This window comes from Bison bison, unplaced genomic scaffold, assembly GCF_000754665.1.
Source record: "Bison bison bison isolate TAMUID 2011002044 unplaced genomic scaffold, Bison_UMD1.0 scf7180017864105, whole genome shotgun sequence".
In the NCBI taxonomy this organism is placed as follows: Eukaryota; Metazoa; Chordata; class Mammalia; order Artiodactyla; family Bovidae; genus Bison; species Bison bison.
In genome coordinates this window covers 862770-882398 of record NW_011494677.1, presented here as the reverse complement: position 1 = coordinate 882398, position 19629 = coordinate 862770, and positions in this window count along the sequence as shown.

Below are 19629 nucleotides of genomic sequence, written 5' to 3'. Positions count from 1 at the left end.
CCATCCTTATCTCATAAACTCAAGATGCATCAAAAATGCTCTTCTAGAACAGAATTTGTTACAGGACATTTATTCATCAAGCAATTAAGCAAAAGCATAAGACTGGCCACTCTCTTTAATAAATGAAGAAATAAAATCTGAATCTGATGCTTAAACAATAAAAATGAAACAGAAATAAATACTGGTAAGGTTTTCTTTTCTTGCTCCCCACTAAGATACAGTATTATAGTCTTACTTTCTTAAAAGACACAGTAATATTCCTACAGAATGCCCTGCTAATCTGTCAATTTGACTCAATTTAAATAAGTGAATGCTGTCACAGAAGGCTACATAGTGTCTTGTTCCATTTATGTAAAATGTCCAGAATAGGTAAATCCATAGACAGAAAGCAGAGTGGTGGTTGTGGGGTTAGGTAAGAGGAGGAAACAACCGAGGCTATATCAAAAGGAATGCTCTAAAATGAAATCAAGAAAGTATTTGCAAAAAATAAATAAATAAATAAAAAGAAAGTATTTGCATATATTTCTCAACAATAAAGTCTACAATATCCATACAAAGATTTACTGGTTTGTACACACATATACAATGTACTCGAAATATAAAGCTCTACATTTAGTAACCTACAGTGATTAAAAGGTGAGGTACTGGCAAAGAGACAGACAATGAAACAGACTATGACCTGAGACACAGACCTAAGCTTACACAGGAATTTGGCATGGAACAGAAGAGTCATGGCAGATGAGTGAAGAAAGGATAGGAGATTCAAAGAATGGTACCAGACAACTGTTTATCCACATACAAAAAAAATTACACCCTCGTTATGGCACCCCACTCCAGTACTCTTGCCTGGAAAATCCCATGGATGGAGGAGCCTGGAAGGCTGCAGTCCATGGGGTCGCTGAGGGGCGGACACGACTGAGTGACTTCACTTTCACTTTTCACTCTCATGCACTGGAGAAGGCAATGGCAACCTACTCCAGGATCCTGCCTGAAGAATCCCAGGGATGGGGGAACCTGGTGGGCTGCCATCTATGGGGTCGCACAGAGTCGGACACAACTGAAGTGACTTAGCAGCAGCAGCAGCACCATGTAATATACCACTTCCAGGTGAAATAAAGACCAGATATAAAAAGTCAAAAATTAAAAACTTCTAAGGAAAAACAAAAACATAAAATGGAAGTAGATCATTATGAACTTAAGGTGGGGAAGGACTTCTTAAATAATACATAAAGAGTACAAAACATTGATGAATAAAATCAACAATATTTTTTTAACTGTACGTCAAAAGATAACACAAATGAGTGAGAAGACAACTCCAGACCAGGAGAAGATAAACGAAGTGCAGAGCAGAGCTGGGTTCTACCCTCCAACCTTCTGCCAGATCTGCTCAGTTCTGGCTATGTTCACTGGCTGTGCCTTGTCATTTCTCATATGAATTCGAGTAGTAACTTCAAGCCGTTCTTCCTGCTTCCAAAACTGTCCACCTCCAATCTACTCTGTCTAGTATTGACAGTACTTAAAAACACCCCCCTACACACACAAAAATGCACTAACTTCCCATGGCTCTCCACGCCTTAAAATAAACTCCAGAAAGCAAAATGCCTTTTCTAGATTTGGCCCCTGCCTACTTGTCCAGCCTTCTCTCGTCCTGCTTCTGTATTCCGACCTTGGCTTCCACCTTGCTCTCATTTCCTCTCTCATATCACTCAGCTTTTAAGCTTCTGTTTGGCTGTGTTAAAATGCCCCAAGAAGCTTTTCCAGACCACCCCTCACCCACATCCTACCTATACCCCACTAGAGCACTAATACACCAGAGAGAGCCGTCTTGAGCTATAGGAAGGGTATGTATGCAAGTCAACATAATCTCAAAACATCGGAGTAAGAAATAAGAGTAAAATACTTAATTACATCCAGTCTGGATACCAGATGCTGTCTGCTAATTGCCCTCTGTAGGCTGAGACAATGTTGGGCCGACATTCATTCCAGCTCTTCCTTCCTTCCCATTCTGCTGCTGCTACAATAGGAGGGAGACCAAAAGTTGCAGCCAGGTTGTCCCCACCCCAATCCATACAGGTTCCTCTAATAAAGCACGTTGTTTACTGAGCACCTACTATGTACCCGTCACCACACTAAGCACTAAAGCTGTAGAGATGAAAATTCAGACGTGGTTCCTGGAATCCCACAGGTGCATTACTACTGGAGAGAGAAAAAAAAAAGCATGAAGGGAAAGTGCTGGAGATGAGGCTCCATTAAATGCACTTATTCATTTCATACTGAGGGCCTGTCTTACGTTTGGTCATAAGTACTAGAGATAAAAGATGAGCAAGACAAGAGTCTCTGTGGACACAAAGGGACAAGTGTCCTGGAAGCCAAAGGAAAGCATCTGAGGGTGAGAAGTGGGGGGATGTGGGACAGAGAGGATTCAGGGGACCTCAGACATTTCCAGGCATAGGAAAACAAACAGTCCTAAACTGTGGAAGGGAGGGGAGTTACATTAATCTACATCACCTAAAACAGTTAAAAGCTTCCTTGGCATCTTAGTTTCACACCTTCTAAATGATCTAGATTATATACATATACTTCTTGATATGCTGCAAAACCAAATTACAAGGATTTGATGAAAGGACATTACATAATTCAGGGAAATAAAACAACTTCAATGCCAGAGAATATGGCAAGACTGGAAGTTTACAATGAGGAACGGGACTATTCCATCTCTGAAACTGACATCAAGTGGTGAGCACGTTGTCAATAAACAGATCAAACACAAGGGAATGCTACAGCAACGGGCTACAGGCTTAGATGAACGATGTATGTTAATATGCGCTAAGAGCCGTTAGGTAACCAGTGTTACTGAAATGCCACAGGCTCCTTTTTAGCAGCATGAATTTACAACTGACTATACAGTTTTGCTTTGTCCCTCCTAAAAGCATCATGAATAAAGCAGGCAAGTATCTGCACCTTGATTTATATGACCAACATAAAACCAAATGAAAAGTAGGTAATCGCGGCACCGGGGCGTGTGCGCAGGCGCGAGGTCGGCCGCTCGCCCGAAGCGGGAGGGAGGGGGCGGCGGCAAGAATTAAAAAAAAAAAAGAAAAGAAAAGTAGGTAATCAGGACTAAGAGGAAATAAAACAAAACAAAATTTCCCCCTACTATTTTTAAGCTTTTTCAAAAATTTAGTATGTACTTTTACTATATTTCATCAAGTAATCTTTTCATGAGAATTAACTTATTGTGGAAGATACTTTATTAAGTTCTGGAAATTCAGAGTATAAACACAGCATACAAAAGAGTCACTGGTTGACAAGAGATGTTTTTTCCCAGGAAACTGAATATTTACATAACTGTATTTAATATGAAGCTTGCTAGCATGGATCTAATCATTCTATAGGCATATATAAGCTATTAACATATTAGCATTCATATTTTCCAAAAGAGCAGTTATATTAAGCAATGAAGCTTTGTCTTTTGTTCAGAGTATAAAAACTGCAACCACTACTAATGGGATTAAGAGAAACTATCACAACATTATCTCTGTTGAGGATAACAAATTATAAGAAGAATCTGAAACTAATAAAAGTGAAAAAATGAAAGTTAAATCACACAGTCCCTTATTTGTGATCCCATGGACTGTAGCTTGCCTGACTCCTCTGTTCATGGAATTCTCCAGGCAAGGGAGTACGGGAGTGGGTTGCCATTTTCTTCTCCAGGGGATCTTCTCTACCCAGGGATCAAACCCGGGTCTCCTGCATTGCAGGCAGATTCTTTACTAACTGAGCCACCAGGTACACCCTTTTTTTTTGATCATTTATAGGCTAATACAAAACCCGGACTAAATACAAAATCACCTTCTATTAAAATGCCAACCTGTATTAGAGGCGTCTTTGAGTAACTTCAGCATTCAGAGAATTGCCAAATGTGTTCTGATTTCTAAAGTTCATACTTATCTTTAATTTCCAAAGCAAAGGGTAGCCATGCCTTCTTTGGTCATGGAAAAACCAACCAACCAGAAAGACAAAACTGATACTTCACTTCTACCAGAGGTACGGGTACTTTTATGTTTTGCTCACTGCTGTTAACTCTCTCCCCCAACACAGTTAGGGAATGAACAAGACTGCTAAATGAACACAGGAAAGGCAGAAGAGACAAAAGGAAATTAGAACCTCTATCTTATTGAATGTTCATTTCCAACCAGGTAATGAAGACAGAATTAAGTAGGATTTGGCTATCAAACTACAGTCAAAAGTATAGCCTCAGGGACTTCCCAGCAATCCGGTGTTTAAGACTTTACCTTCCAGTGCAGGGTGTGTGGGTTCGATCCCTGGTTGGGGAGCTAACATCCCACATGCCACACAGTGCAGCCTCAAACTAAAAAAAAAGAGGGGGGGAGAAGTACAACCCCAAATCACAGCATTAGTATTTACCATAGTAGGACTTCAACTTCATAATCTGAAATTATGCAGATAATTCCAATGTGTACCTCATCAAATGTGCATGTTATACTAATCTCTAAAATTACTGACATTTCCCAAGAGCCAAATATGAGTTACCAAATCAAATTTGGTCTTTAGCATCTGGACTTGACGTAACCCACTGATCAAGAAGGAAGTGATCTGGGACTTCCCTGGTGGTCCGGTGGTTTAAGATTCCATGCTCCCAATGCAGGGCGCCACCACTCCATCCCTGGTCAAGGAACTAGATCCTACCTGCCACAACTAACAATTCCATAGGCCACAACTAAGAACTGGTGCAGCCAAGTATTTTAAAAAGTGGTCCAAAATTCAAACATATGACTGAGAATCAGACTGAGAAAGCAACACAACTCATCAAGTTCACACTCTGAAACAAGGGTTTTCAGCGTCGGCACTGCTGACATTTGAGAAGGCTGTCATGTGTATTCAAGATATTTATCAGCATTCTGGCCTCTACCCACTAGATGCCTGTAGTCCACCTGCCAATAATAATTTTTAAAAAAAGTCTCTAAACATTGCCAAATGTCCCTTGGAAGGCAAAATCACCCTTGGGTTGAGAACCACTGCCCTAAAAGGATGTTGACCAAAATGTACATCCTTACTAGAGTGTTCTCTTTTGTTTTGTCTTTTGCTTCTCTGTTGAGTCTATAAAGAACAAATAAAGGGCTTCCCTGGTGGTTCAGTGGTTAAGAGTCTGCCTTGCAACGCAGGGGATACCTGTTTGATCCCTGGTCTGGGAAGATCTCACGTGCTGAGGAGCAACTGAGCCCACACTCCACAACTACTGAAGCCCGTACATCTAGAGCCCATGCTCTGTAACAAGAGAACCCACCACATCGAGAAGCCCGCACACCGCAAGAAGAGTAGCCCCCGCCAGATGCAACTAAAGAAAGCCCACGTGCAGCAAGGAAGACCCACCACAACCAAACAAGAAAAAAGATTTAAAAATCTTAAAAAAAAAAAAAAAAAGTTAGCATGTCACTTTAAGAAATACAATTCATAAATGATATAAAAGATTTAAAAATCTTAAAAAAAAAGTTAGCATGTCTCTTTAGGAAATAAATTCATTAATTATTAATTAAGAAAATGCTCATTATTTCTTCAGCTTGTATACTATTTTTCAATGACTAATACACAGATGTTTTCCTGAATATGGTATATTTATGAGTATTCAAACGTTAAACAAAGAAACCTGCAACAACTCAAAATAGACCCAGATTTTAATCTGTAATATATTAAGAATCTCTCTGAAATGTCAACAAAAATACTTTCAAATGCTTCAAGTAAAATAATTTATTGAGCACTTACACTGTGATGTTCCAAGTGTTTTACAAGTATTTTCATTTAATCTTCAGGAAACTCCTGCAGTTTTTTGCAGTATCTCCATTTTATAGATGAGGAAACTGAAGGACAGACAGGTTAGGTGGCCTCCCCAAGGTCACACATGAAATAAGGGCAGAGACAGGAGTCAAAGCAGGTAGTCTTGCTTCATGACCTGTACCCTTTACCACACGCTATACCATCAGTAGCCATGGAATCACTTTTCTGTCACATCTGTATCGATTCAGAAAGACAACCATTCAGGAAACATCCGTACAATTAACAAAGCTGCATCTTCAACTTGCATAGAAGCTGTGATGGAGAGAATAAGGACTCCCCAACCAAACGCCCACATCCTAATCCCCAGAACCTGTGAACACGCTACCTGACGTGGCAAAAAAAAGGACTCTGCAGTTGTGATGAAGTCAAGGATTTGACAATGGAGAGATTATCCGTGTGAACAGGCCCAGGGTAGTGCCTAGGATCCTTACAAGTGAAAAGGGGATGGAGAAGAGTCAGAGAGAGGTTTGAAGACGCTCTGCTCTGGCACGGAAAATGAGGAAGGGGAACATGGGCCAGGGAACGCAGGCACCTCTAGAAGGTGGAAAAGGCCGGGAGAGTCTCCTCAAGAACCTCCAGGAGGAACGCAGTCCTGCTCATACCTTGATCTTAGCCCCATGAGACCCACGGAGGCCTTCCAGCACCCAGAACGATAAGATAATAAATGTGTACTGCTTTAAATTTTGTTGTGTTTAAGCCGCTAAGTTTGACAACATTTGTTAGTGAGTCAACAGGAAACTAATGCCGTGTCTTCTCTGACAGCATTTCTAAACACTCCCTTTGTCTTTATTAGTTCTACTGCAAAATAGGTAGGGAGGAGCAAAATTCCCTTAGATTCCTTAACCTAAGATTTGGGGAACACGAAACAGAAATGTCACTTGCAAAGGTTTTAGCCCACCACAACAGGAATAGTCCTATCTATGGATACAAAGATGCTAATGTGACCTACGACCTGCCCCTAGACAGCCAGAAGCCTTTAGATTTTAATTGCTAAGAAGGTGTTGCTGCCACCTTTAACAATGCGGAAGGGAAGGAAAGGATTTCTTCCCATTTTGTTACCACAATCACTGCCACTGTCGATGCTCTGGATTTCTAGTCAGAGTCGTGACAGAAAAAACGAAAAGGCAGTAAAGCCATCATCATGCACGACATGATAATGTTATGGATCCTTTCATTACTAAAATACTATATCTTTCAATCAGACAACCAAAATCTTCAGGCCACACTGGAATTTGTGGTTGATTTTCACAAAATTATGTGATGGGTATGGAGAAAACTTGCAGTAGTAAAGACAGCACTACGGTAAGAGCTATTGTTTAAATGTCTGTTAAACATGTAATAGCCACAGTTAATAAAGCCCCCTCGCAGCCATCCAAAAGAACTCTACCAAGCCAACATTTTGTCTAATGAACAACCTCTCACTGGAAATTTATTTGGTAAAGGTGAATAATGTATATGTTGCCTAAATAAAAAGATTTTCATTCACATTTCAAAACATTAACTATTTAAGCCTATGTACAGGAACAGATTAGTAAAAATAACACCCTTTTCACACTTACCATGCTGGCATTTAAAGATCAGAACTTAAATCACCCAATTTACTGGAAGAGACATTTGATCTCTGACTACCCACAGATAACTCAAACCACTATCAAACAGTGCTTTTATCAGGTAAAGTGCCCATGTCTGCTGCGCAGTGATGTCCATTCAAAGATGATAAGTCAAAACACCACACTGGAAAACCAGAGTTTGGCAGCGCTCTCTGTTCCGACCAGTGGCAAACAAATAAGTGATTTCAAGTAAATCCCTTAATCTCTAAGAGGTTAGGAAATAAGGCTGAATACTCAAAAACCGACCATGGAAATATTTTCTCACTTGTTTTTCCATTTTGTCAATTGTATGATGTTTTATGTGGAGACGATTTATTTAGTACATATGTGTATGCCTGGACAAAAGTCTCTTTTTAAAATAAGAGTTCCCAGAGAAATGCTTCTATACAAAATCATTCTAAACTAATCCCATATATTGCTCACGCCAACATCACCAAGAGAATCAAAAGCTGACCCTCACCCTGCCTATACCCAGACTCTAAGTGGCTTCTTATTCCAGATATACTAATATATCTAATTCCCCACAAAGTCTTTTTCTCCTTTTGTTTGTGACATGGTTTATTACTGAACATCAACTATGTACCAGGCCCTGTTCTAGGTCCTAGGAAATCAAAGGAAATATGATCCTAGTCTCATGGAGCTTAAAGAAGCATGAAAATTTCAGATGATGATAAGCTATCAATACTATAAAACAGGATACAGTGACTGCAGGATACAGTAACTCCTGGATTGTTATCAAAAGGATTAGTAGAATCCAAACCAGGAATTAGTCATATAGAAAGACTGGAGGAAGACATGTGAAGAAGTGATTACCAGCCATATCTTTTATTTTCTTTCAAGTTCTCTTTGTCTCAAAGGCTTCCGAGGCTATAGTAAAAAGATTTAAATAACAGTTTATAGTCACTTATTCCACGTAATATAAGAAGTTTAAGATTTCAACATTATTTAACCATAATGACGCCAAAAAAATACTGAAATGAAACCATTTTATTGATCAGTTGTACACAGTCTGTTTATAACTGCAACAATCAAAAGTTTTTTAAAAGACTTTTATAAATTGTTTTACTTAAAATTTTTAAATATTTAAAATTTGTATGGTATAAAATAATAATCAAATAACTAAGTTGTTTCCTGTAAATGATTTACTATCTAAAATAATGAGCATTTGAAAAAATGAGATGTTAAAATCCCAACCCCACAAAAACACAATATACCATAACCACAAGGGCAAAAAGGGTAAAAATGTCCACTTCTACTTAATTCCTTCCCTTAAAGAATACCTAAATTTGGGCTATGTGATTAATTTTAAACAACGTAAAATTAAATAAAATTTAGTTCTCAAGTACACTAGCCACATTTCAAGTGCTCAAAATCCACAGTGACGAGTGGCCACTATACCGGCCAGCCAGAGACAGGGTATTTCCATCTCTGCAGAAAACTCTATTGGTCAGTGTGGATGTAAATCATTTCTCCAATTTGACCCAAACACAAACATCCTAAAAAAAGCTTATAAACATAAAGGTGATAATACATTTTTTTCAAGAAACTGGTGAACAATACTGTAAAGCTCAACAGAAATCACATACAAGGAAATTGAGCAATCAGACCTGCATGCCACATAAGGTAAGATAAATCAGGGACAAGGGAAAATGTGCTCTGACTTTGGCCTTGAAGTCGTGAGCCTTCGGTTTTCGTCGTGATTCTACCTCTCTGGCTTGGCTTCATGAATTCTGAAGACATACAACATGTTAGGACTTCTGTTTACAGCCCATAATAAAGGTTAAATGAGGTGATCCAGGTCACCTGAAATGACCCCAAACAAGGGGAAAACGAACTATGATTCCTCCCAGTCACCAACATATAAATGTATGGTTTGGATATGCATGCTGACAAGAACATGTAATTTTAAAAATTAACTTTATTGTCTTACCTACCCTATTGATATTATTTAAAGGCGTTAATTATTTGCAATAGCAAACAATTACATTGAATTCACAACCAATACCTATTTACAAAAATAAGATTTTAAGGGTAAAGCATGATCACCATATTTCTTTCTACAAAATTCACTAAGTAAGGGATCAAAATGTGTTAGAGAAGTGGCACTTTTTCTTATCATTTTTAATTTTTCTGAGTGTATACCACTAGTAATAGAGCAACACTATTTTTTTTAAACTTTTGCTCTTGTAGTAAGGTATAGCCGATAAACAAACAATGCTGTGACAGTTTCAGGTGAATTGTGAAGGGACTCAGCCATACACATACATATATCCATTCTCCCCCTAACTCTCGTTCCATCTAAGCTGCCACAGAACACTGAGCAGAGTTCCATGCAGCAACACTATTTTTAAAACATAATTGTTATAAACATAACTACTCCGTAATCTGTTTTAACTCCAGTGTCATCACCTCAAATATATTCTAAAATTTTCACTTAATAATTTTCCACTAAACATATGTTAAGAGAAAGATGATGGTCAAGGACATTAAAATATCCTGGAAAAAGGAGTGAAGTTATGTGAAATTAAACACAATTAGTGAATGAAATATAAAAACAAAAAAAACCCAAAACCTCACTCTATAATTTCATTTAACCAGGAGCCCTGTCACTAAATACAGTCATACAATTTTCACTTGACTATTAAGTTACTATTCCATTAAGTTACACAACATTTTAGGTTGCTTTGTAGTTCTTATTTTTTCCTGACTAAACCACATTACTATTGAACTTCCTTGCACCAATACAAAACACCCAATTTCCCTTATCTGTTTGGTTTAACCTCGCCATCCTCACTTTGTTCTTGACCACATTGGGTAACAACAGATATGGCAACCACTGAAAGAAAATTCACATCAAATTATTTTCCAATCCCTTACGTCAAGGAGACTAGCTCACAGTGAAAATTATGACAGACATGTGACTTACATCCGTCATCTTGTTCTACTTACTATGAAGTCTAGTAAACTAACAAGTTCATCCACATAGTTTCCTTCCTCTTTCCCTGGCAAAATGTTTAATTATAGTAAATTGGTCTGAGATTATTAAAATTTTACTTTCTTTTACCATAGCAAGGCAATGTATCACAGAAATGATATGTAGTTTTTAAAGTACTAAGCAATTTACCATAACATCTAAAATGATAATTTACTAAGTTTATCTTTCCTATAAAGACCAGTGTTTTTTTCATTTGGTTCATCACTTTAGTATTTTAGGTTCAATTGCATTCAACATTTCACCTTTAAAATAAACAATGAAGAAAACATAAGGGACTTTATACCATATATTCAAATTTTACATTATCACTTATTTGCTTCATCAGAACACGAAGCACTGGTGAAGCTATAGCCATCAAGCTGTTGTAATAACAACAGTGGAAGTAAAATTCGACTGGAAAGTTAACTTCATGTTTATACTTGCACCAGCATGAATTCTCTTTACCAACTGAGAAACACCCATATAACCCATGCAAAGATCGGCTCAAGCACTAATTACCATTCAACCTTTAACATCTATGGAAGTGCATTTAGGCCAACTGAGTTCACATCTTCACCCAAGAAACATCTGACTAAAGAATAACTCATGTTGCATGTTATTTTTCTTATATTAAAAAAACATTTATTATCAGCTACGTGCCCAGTCTAGTTCTAGGTACTCTCTAGCACTTCTAGTTTGGATCCCTATAATTTCCAAAAGTAGTCATTTTTTCATCTCTACTTTAGAGGTAAGAAAACATTGAGCCCCAGTGGTAAGAGGTACGGTGGGGATAAGAACTGAGTTCTCCTTGACTCTTGCCCTATAGTCCACTGCCCGTTTTTTTTTTTTTAAAAAAAGGATGTTTTGTTAAATGGCTCAAAGCAAACAGAACAACTTTCAGGGTGAAGGTCAGTCAGAGCAAAGCAAGTCTCTTAATAAAAACAAAGCCATACTTTTTATATGATGACAAGTTTGCTACAGTTGATTATATAGGTATAGCATACTTTCCATAGACAATTTCTAAAAAAAGATGTTTCTAAATAAAATTTGAATGAAAAGAAAGGTATTTTAAAACCATATACAATACTGTCTCATTAAAGGCATCTTGAACAGAAAGATGATTTTATAATTCAAAAAATCTACCACATACTTTGTCATGTTTTCTTAACATAGGAATATGAACATCTTGTTATCATAGGTGAGTTTTAAATCAATGCATACACAGATACAAAGTATGCATCAGTTATATCTTAATAAAGCTGGAAATAAAATTTTTCAAAAATAAATGCTAGGAATTATAAAGGAAAAAACTATACCACACAAGCTGCTGTGTCCTTGTATACTTATACTACACTTTTAAAAACCACAAATAAATGCAATTTTTAAAAAACAAAGCCTCTATGATATTGCTGGGAGTTTAAATTTGTTTGAACCTTGCTGGAAATGTTCTAAAATTGACTGTGGTGACAGCTGAACAATTCTGTGAATATACTATAAACCATTACACTGTACATTTTAAATGGCTGATTTGTAGAGTATGTGAATTATTTTTCAACAAAAATGTTATTAAAAAACCTTTCTTAATTCTACATTTATTGTAATGAAATCATCAGTCATATAATTTTTTAATATTTAAGAATATTCATCAAATTACAATATCTATCTAAAAACTGCAAACTGCCTAAAATACCATCGACAGAATAATGATAAACAGATATGCCACACACATACAATTATATATATCAAGTTAAAAAAATCACATTCTCAAGAAAATTTATTTCACAATAAAGCAGGTTATAAAATGATATTGTGCACCATTACAATTTGTCCAAAAAAAAAAAAAAAATGCATAGGAAAGACACCGGAAGGATACAGAACAAAATGTTAACTGCAGCTATTTGCAGTTGGTAAGATTTCAGGGGATTATAATCTTTATATCTTACTGCAGTTTTCAATTTCTCTATAATAAATAAGACTTACATAATTTAAACATAATAAATGTTTTTAAACTAGCAGCCACTTTGGAAAGGACAATTTTCCATTAAAAATTAAAAACTAATAGGGCTATCAGCATTTCTTTGGGGTGCTACCTGTGTAGACCTATAGGCATAAAGGTGTAATTCTTTAATTAATGCCTTAACCTCAATACCTTAATTCCATTACACAATAAAATAAATTCTAATGATCAAGGCTTACATGTACAGGTGATAACATAGAAAACATGAGATGACCAAAAGCATATTAACCTTACTTAATACACAAAACCAAATTACCTAATTTAGGTTTAAAAACTGTATCAAATCATGTTTGTTTCCATATCTAGGAAAACATATATGCTCATTTCAAGATTGAAAATAAACATTTCTCTTTCTTGCAGGAGGAAAAATTAGCTAGGCATGTATTTAACGTTCACCCAACATAAAAAAGAACAACATTCTATTGGAATTCTAGGTAAAGCATAACAAGAAGCTTCTTACCACAACCAAACATGAAATACCATATTCTGATGTATTTGGATCCTGAAGAGATCATGAGAAACACAGAGGGCTTAAAATAACAAAATTTCAAAAGCCAGGAAGAGGCTTTATGTATGCAGATGTCCTTTGTCATTTATAAAAATGTCCTTCACAAAGTCACGTTGGAGAATTTTACTCAAATAGACTGTGTTCATCAGGTAGTCAGAGAGGAAAAAAATTCAACTTTTTTCTGCTATCAAAATCCTCCAGAGACTTCCTTGGCGGTCCAGTGGCTAAGACTGCACTCCCAATGCAGGGGGCCAGGTTCGATCCCTGGTCAGGGAACTAGATCCTGCATGATGCAACTAAGACCTGGCACAGCCAAATAAATAAATGTCTTTTTTTTTTTTAATTCCCTAAAAAAAAAAAAAAAAAACCCTAAAGCCAACATTTAACCTTTCCCAATCTATAAGAAAATAGTCTAGAAATCGAGGGGAGCATATTAAAATAGGTTTCTCCAGTTAAAGAAAGAAATTTGGTTCACCTAGCCAAGATGCAGTGAGGGTAAAACTCAGGATGCACCACAGATGAAGAGTCACACAGGCTGCCACTGCTGCCTGCTTCTCAGGTTGATACTTTTCCTCATGGTTACATTAATGTGAAAGCAAGAGAGTCAAACTAGTTTTTGTAAATAAGATACTTAAGTTAGGAGATTATTGATATAGGCAAATCTGACATTTTCGAAGCAAAAGCCATTGTTAAGAGTTTGCACATAAATCTAAAACCAGTAGTCACTGAATCTGACCAGAAAGTGTAACGGAGACGAACTCTGAAGAAACAACTTTGTGTAACACAGCATGATTGTTGTAGGATTCAGCATTATTTTTTTCCACGTTCATTAGTAAAGCACCAAGATTTCAAATCACTAAATGACTACACCAAATGTTGGGAAACTTTTTTTTTTTAATTGTCTAGGTAACACTTTGATAACAACAAAAACTGGTAATTCAGTTTTTACTGAGTGTTGACCCCTCCCTCTTGGTTATTCATTTTTCCGCTTAGTTTTCAGCACACCATTATCCCTCAAGACCAACTACCACTACAGCAATATCACTTAAACCAATGAGGCTGTCTTTGCAGCTTTTCTTAAAGGACTTATTACCTGGCACATGACTCCATGATGTCCACTTTCTAATTGTTTGTTTATACTGTACATTTAGGTTTTATGCTTTTTTTATAAATATGTCACATTTTACAACTTAAAGTCTTTAAAGAGGGCTTTTAAGGTTTTGTTTTTTATGTATTGCTTTCTTATGACTCCACAGTAAGACTCACCAGACACAATACCGTCTTGCCTAAGGCCAAAATGCCAGTAGGCAAGCCTCCACATGAGACTTCCTAATCTTCGTTATCTCAAATCAATTTGATAAACTAAATTTTGTTTCACCCACAAAATCCAAGGAAGCCACATATTTCTTTAATTTAAAATGCCTACTTATTTAAATTGAGTTAAATAATCCTTGGGCTTTCCAACTTCACACACACACACACACACACACACACACACACACACACACGTTACTGTGCTGGAATTCTATCAAACAGGCTTCCCCAGTGGCTCAGAGGTAAAGAATCCACCTGCAATGCAGGAGACTGTGGAGATGTGGGTTTGACCCCGGGGTCAAGAAGATCTCCTGGATGAGGAAATGGCAACCCACTCCAGTATTCTTGCCTGGAGAATCCCTTGGGCAGAGAAGTCTGGCAGGCTACAGTCGCTGGGGTCGAAAAAGACTGGGACACTCTCAGAAGGTGTCATGTAACAGCAAAGGATTATCAGACCGTAATATTCATACTCAAACATTGTTAAAAGGAAACTATATGAAAGTAAATTTTTTTTCATTTTCGTACTCGCCTTCCTCTCAATATAATTCTAAACCTAGATGAAAAAGGGAACCTAGTATAAAGAGCTTTCATTGTAGATCACTCAGTGATAACACAGATGCACATCTATTGATAAAATTTAAAAATAAGCCAAAAACCATTTATCAAAGAGCTTTTCAAATCCAAAATCTTTCAACAGGCAGATGTGCCTTAGAAGTAACGACACACATCCGTTTAGTAAAAATTGAACATTTTCTAAATCACAAAATTTTAAATATGCCTTTTCCCTTATTGTCATGTATGAGCACAATGTAACACAGAAGTGTTTAAAAATACTCATTAAGTCCTTATTAAGGTCAACAATAAAAATGAAACAAAAACCCTCTATTTAAAAAAGTGTTAGATAGTCATAGTATAATCAATTCCTTAAATGTATCTATATTTATATTTATTAAAAGATTAGCCTGCAGAAATAAAACTCACCATTCATTTAAAACCTCAAATGCTGGACATGTTGTTTATTAACAAATGAATAAATCAGCTGCTCTTTCAACATATAATACAAACTTTTTTTTTAAGTAAAACTAAAAACAGCATTGCATCAAAAACAGATTTTATGGATATCAAATTCTAAACCTTTCTAAAGCTCTAATGATTTTAATTTTTTAAGTGTTTAAAACAGATTTTTTGTTTTAAAAGAACTCGATGAATAAGTATCCATGGTTATGAATTTTCTTCTTATAGTAAAAAATAATTTAAAACAATCAATGGTGCCTATGATTTTTTTAAAAAAACTTGTCTTCAATTAGGTGCTTTTAGCTCATTTAACAAACTTACTACTGTCTGAATCTTCTTTCCAAATTCTTTTCCAGGACCAAGCTGGACCTCTTCTTTTTTTAAATTTCATTGACAATTTAATTAAAACAGGAAAAATTCTGCCAAAGCTACTTGATTACTCAAAACAAAATTCAAGATACCTGGGCAAGACTCACTTATACATGTAAAAATATTCTGTGCATATGATATATGTACGGCATGGTGAACAAAGTATGGAAAAAAAGAAAAGCCTTGACCTCACTGCAAGTTAAGCCCCTTGCGCTCACTATACTAACCATGCCTAACCTTGAGTATTCCCCCTCACCTTGAGCTTTGACAGAAAGCACAAGTACATTCACAATAATTAAGTAACATGATGTGGTATAAAGTAGCGGTCTCCAACTTTTTTGGCACCAGGAACCAGTTTTGTGAAAGATAATTTTTTCTAGAGACCAGGGTGGAGGGGTTGGTTTCAGGATGATTCAAGAGCATTACATTTATTGCACACTTTATTTCTACTATTATTACTTCAGCTCCACCTCAGTCATCAGGCATTAGATATCTGAGGTTGGGGACCCCTGGGATAAAGAGTCAGGAAACAGGTTTGTTACCGAAGCCTTGGACTTAACTTTTTGGTCTCAGTGATTTCTCTTGTAAAATAAAGTAGTTGGACTATACCTCTTCTATATAAAGAGGCTGTCAGGGACTTAATTCAGGATCTGCTATACTACTTATAACAGCAAAAACTTGTTAACAACGTCCTATTCCAAATAATGGAATACTATATAACCCTTAAAAAATTAAAACAAGAAAGCTGTAGGTCCATGTGTGCTGGTTTGCAAGGATGTCCCAGGTAGCCTATTAAAACAAAAAAAGCAAAATGCGAATAGTGTGATCCAATTTTATGTATTTTAAGACAAACGTATATACATATGTACAGGAATTTTCTAGGAGGACACACAAGAAACCTCAAAATGGTTATTGTGGAGAATGGAGTGCTAACCTTAAAAAAATCTCTCAGTCTCTCTTAATATTTGAAACCCCACACAACTGTTGGAAGGATAGAAGGAAATCATTCACAAAAGTCACGTAGCCCAGAACATGTTTAGAGGACAACAACTATCAGCAGCTATTACTAGTGTTATTATGATGAACTCCAGAAACTGAATACCCAGTTTCTGGATACTCAGAATCCGACAACTGACTGAGGACTTTGACAATTCATTCAAGCATGACCAACCTCAAGGCAACCAATTTCCTTTACCCAAAACTCATTCAATCTGATCAGTCTAAGAAATCACATATCTATTAACTTAAAGTAAAAAAAAAAAAGCTATCACAGGCCACAGGTGAGCTAATGATGGACATGGTAATGAGAGCAAAGTCTGGATTTTAATTAAAAATCATCTATTCAGAGTAGCCTTCCTCATTATATGACTCCCTAGCCAAGGAATCAGAATACTCAGGGTAGCTGGGCAGGGCACCTTTCTCTTTACAAAATTCTGAATCTTTACAAAAAGCTGAATTTATAGGAGTACTTTTTTTTAAGTAATGCAAGCTTCCAAGAATCTTTTCTTATTTTAATACACAACAGTCTCTCATTTTCCTAAAAATGTATGGCACTGTTAGTTCATTTACAAATTAACTACAAATCACATGTCAATCAAGCAGGAGATATAAAAATGAAACCACCATATAAAGAAATTCCAAAAAAAAAAAGCATACTGAACAGTTTTTTTGAGAGTAGCTTTTCCTCATAAGATTCTTTAAAAATTCAGGCTGAATATTATCAAATCAAAAACACTCCAAGCTGTAAATCTAACCCCTCTTCTGAAAGTGCTCTCCCAGAGTAACACTCTAATAATTTTCTATTTAATTTTTCCAAAAGACCAAGAACATATTTTAAAACTCTATTTAACAACTTAAAAGGATAATGCACTAAGATTAAATCAAAATGTAGTACAACTGGTTTGAGTCCATAAAATCATACTAAAATTTTAACAGGCTTTACTGGTATTAGAGAACAATTTCAATATCAATATGACGGATTAAAGTTTGGATTCCCCCAATTACAATAATATAGCAAAAACAAAAGGTCACTCACACATTTAATCCTTTTCAGTATGAAAATAAACCAGGCTCCACTTAGTTTATCTAAATTTGTTAGTATTTAAACCTTTAGAATAGTAAGTAACTATTTTCAAATCACACAAGTAGATACATTTGAATACATTAGAGTTACTGTTGCTTTCCTGGAGAGTGTGATCTGAAGTTCCCACCAAAAAAACCTGGCACCTAAACGATGCTCTGAGATCTGCATGCCTGCTTCACAGATCATTGCACTGTGCTGAACTGACATTTGGAGATTGTATTGAGCAACTGTATGGAAGCAAGGGGAAGGGATGCAGGAGGGTTTATTTTTAAAAAGAAAACATTTAACACACCCATCCTCTATAAGCAAGAGCTATCAGAAAAATCTTTTAAAAATACACACATTTCTAATTTTCCAACACTCGAACTATAGAAAGTAGATATTCTACCACAGGAGACCTTCCAATCCCCTCTTCTCCCCCACAGTGTTTTGCCAAGAGCACAAGCCCAAGTAAAACAACCCAGGCAATTTCCTTGTTTACTCAAAGAATTGCAGAAAACACGTTGACTGCTTCGGAAGCTTCTGAAACAAATGCATTTCCAATATTTAAAAGACTTTTCATGAGCATGCTTGAAATAGAGAGACTAGTTATGATTCCTTCACCCAGTATTAAATACTTTTAACTTTATTAAAAGGGTTAAATTTTACACTGAAGCTCATTAGCATGCCGTGTTCGCAACCAGCAGGAAGAGGGAAAAGAGAGGTGAGAGAAAGCAGCGAAACACACAAGATGGAAAACATTACTACCTCCTTTGGTGGATATAAATAATTTTATATGACCCCAAGATGTATGGGAAGAGTTCATGAATAGAAAGAAGGGGGGTTAAAAATCTGGACTGGCCCCTTCTAGAATCCTACTGATGTCGGAGACAAGAAGGAATTTATTTACACTGCAGTGCCTGGCAGCAAACATGGCTGCCCCTGCCCCCTTTAAATCTGAATAGTCTTCACTCCCTCACCAAAACCATCAAATTATGGCCATGGCTATCCCTGTCTTGCTACCATTACAGGAACACACCTTCTCCTCCCTCAAAGCAGTAAAACCCACACCTCTCCATTTCACAACACCATAACCACTAGCTTCTCCATTCTCGAGCCTTGAAAGAAAACGCACAGAATACACAAATATAGGAACAAAAGGCTTTCCCTTCCTAACACTCCAGCAATCCCCCTGCTCCTTCTTTTCCTCCCACTCTGTGACGCTTGGTTCGTAGTTCTCACCCCTTGTCAACATTCAGTTCATTTCCTTCCCGAGCCCAATCCTGGGTCTCCCGGTTTCCTGAGTCTATTTCCTATCTTCCGATTGCATCCTGTCTCAATCACTTCTTATCCTTTTTTCCTAATCCACCTTTTCCTCCACTTTCATTCCCTCATAGCTCCCTTAGGGCCTCGTCTCTCCATCACATTCCTTCTCCTTCCCCCAGACTCTCCTCTAGTTCACACACTCCACCCCCAAACCTGCCTATTGCTCAGTCCGCCCAGGTCTCCCATCTCCGAACCCAACTCTTCTCCTCGCTCCCTGCCCCCTCCCCCGTTCCATCTTTATTCCCGCCCCCATCCCACCTCTACTCCCAATTCCCAGCTCAGCGCCACTCCATCCCTCATCCCAGTCCCTACCTCCCCAGCTCCACCTCCCAATCCCCTCCACACCCCGACCCTGCCCCATCCTTCCAGCCCCCCTCGAGCCCTTCCGGGCCACCCAGTGGTCCTCCCATCCCTGCTTAGGTCTTTCTCCCGATCCGGGTCCCATTCCTAGGTCGCCCCCTCCTCGTCGTCCCCTCCTCAGCCCTCCCTTCCAACACACACACACACACACACACACACACACACACACACACACACACACACACACACACACACACACTTTCTCTCTCACACACATAC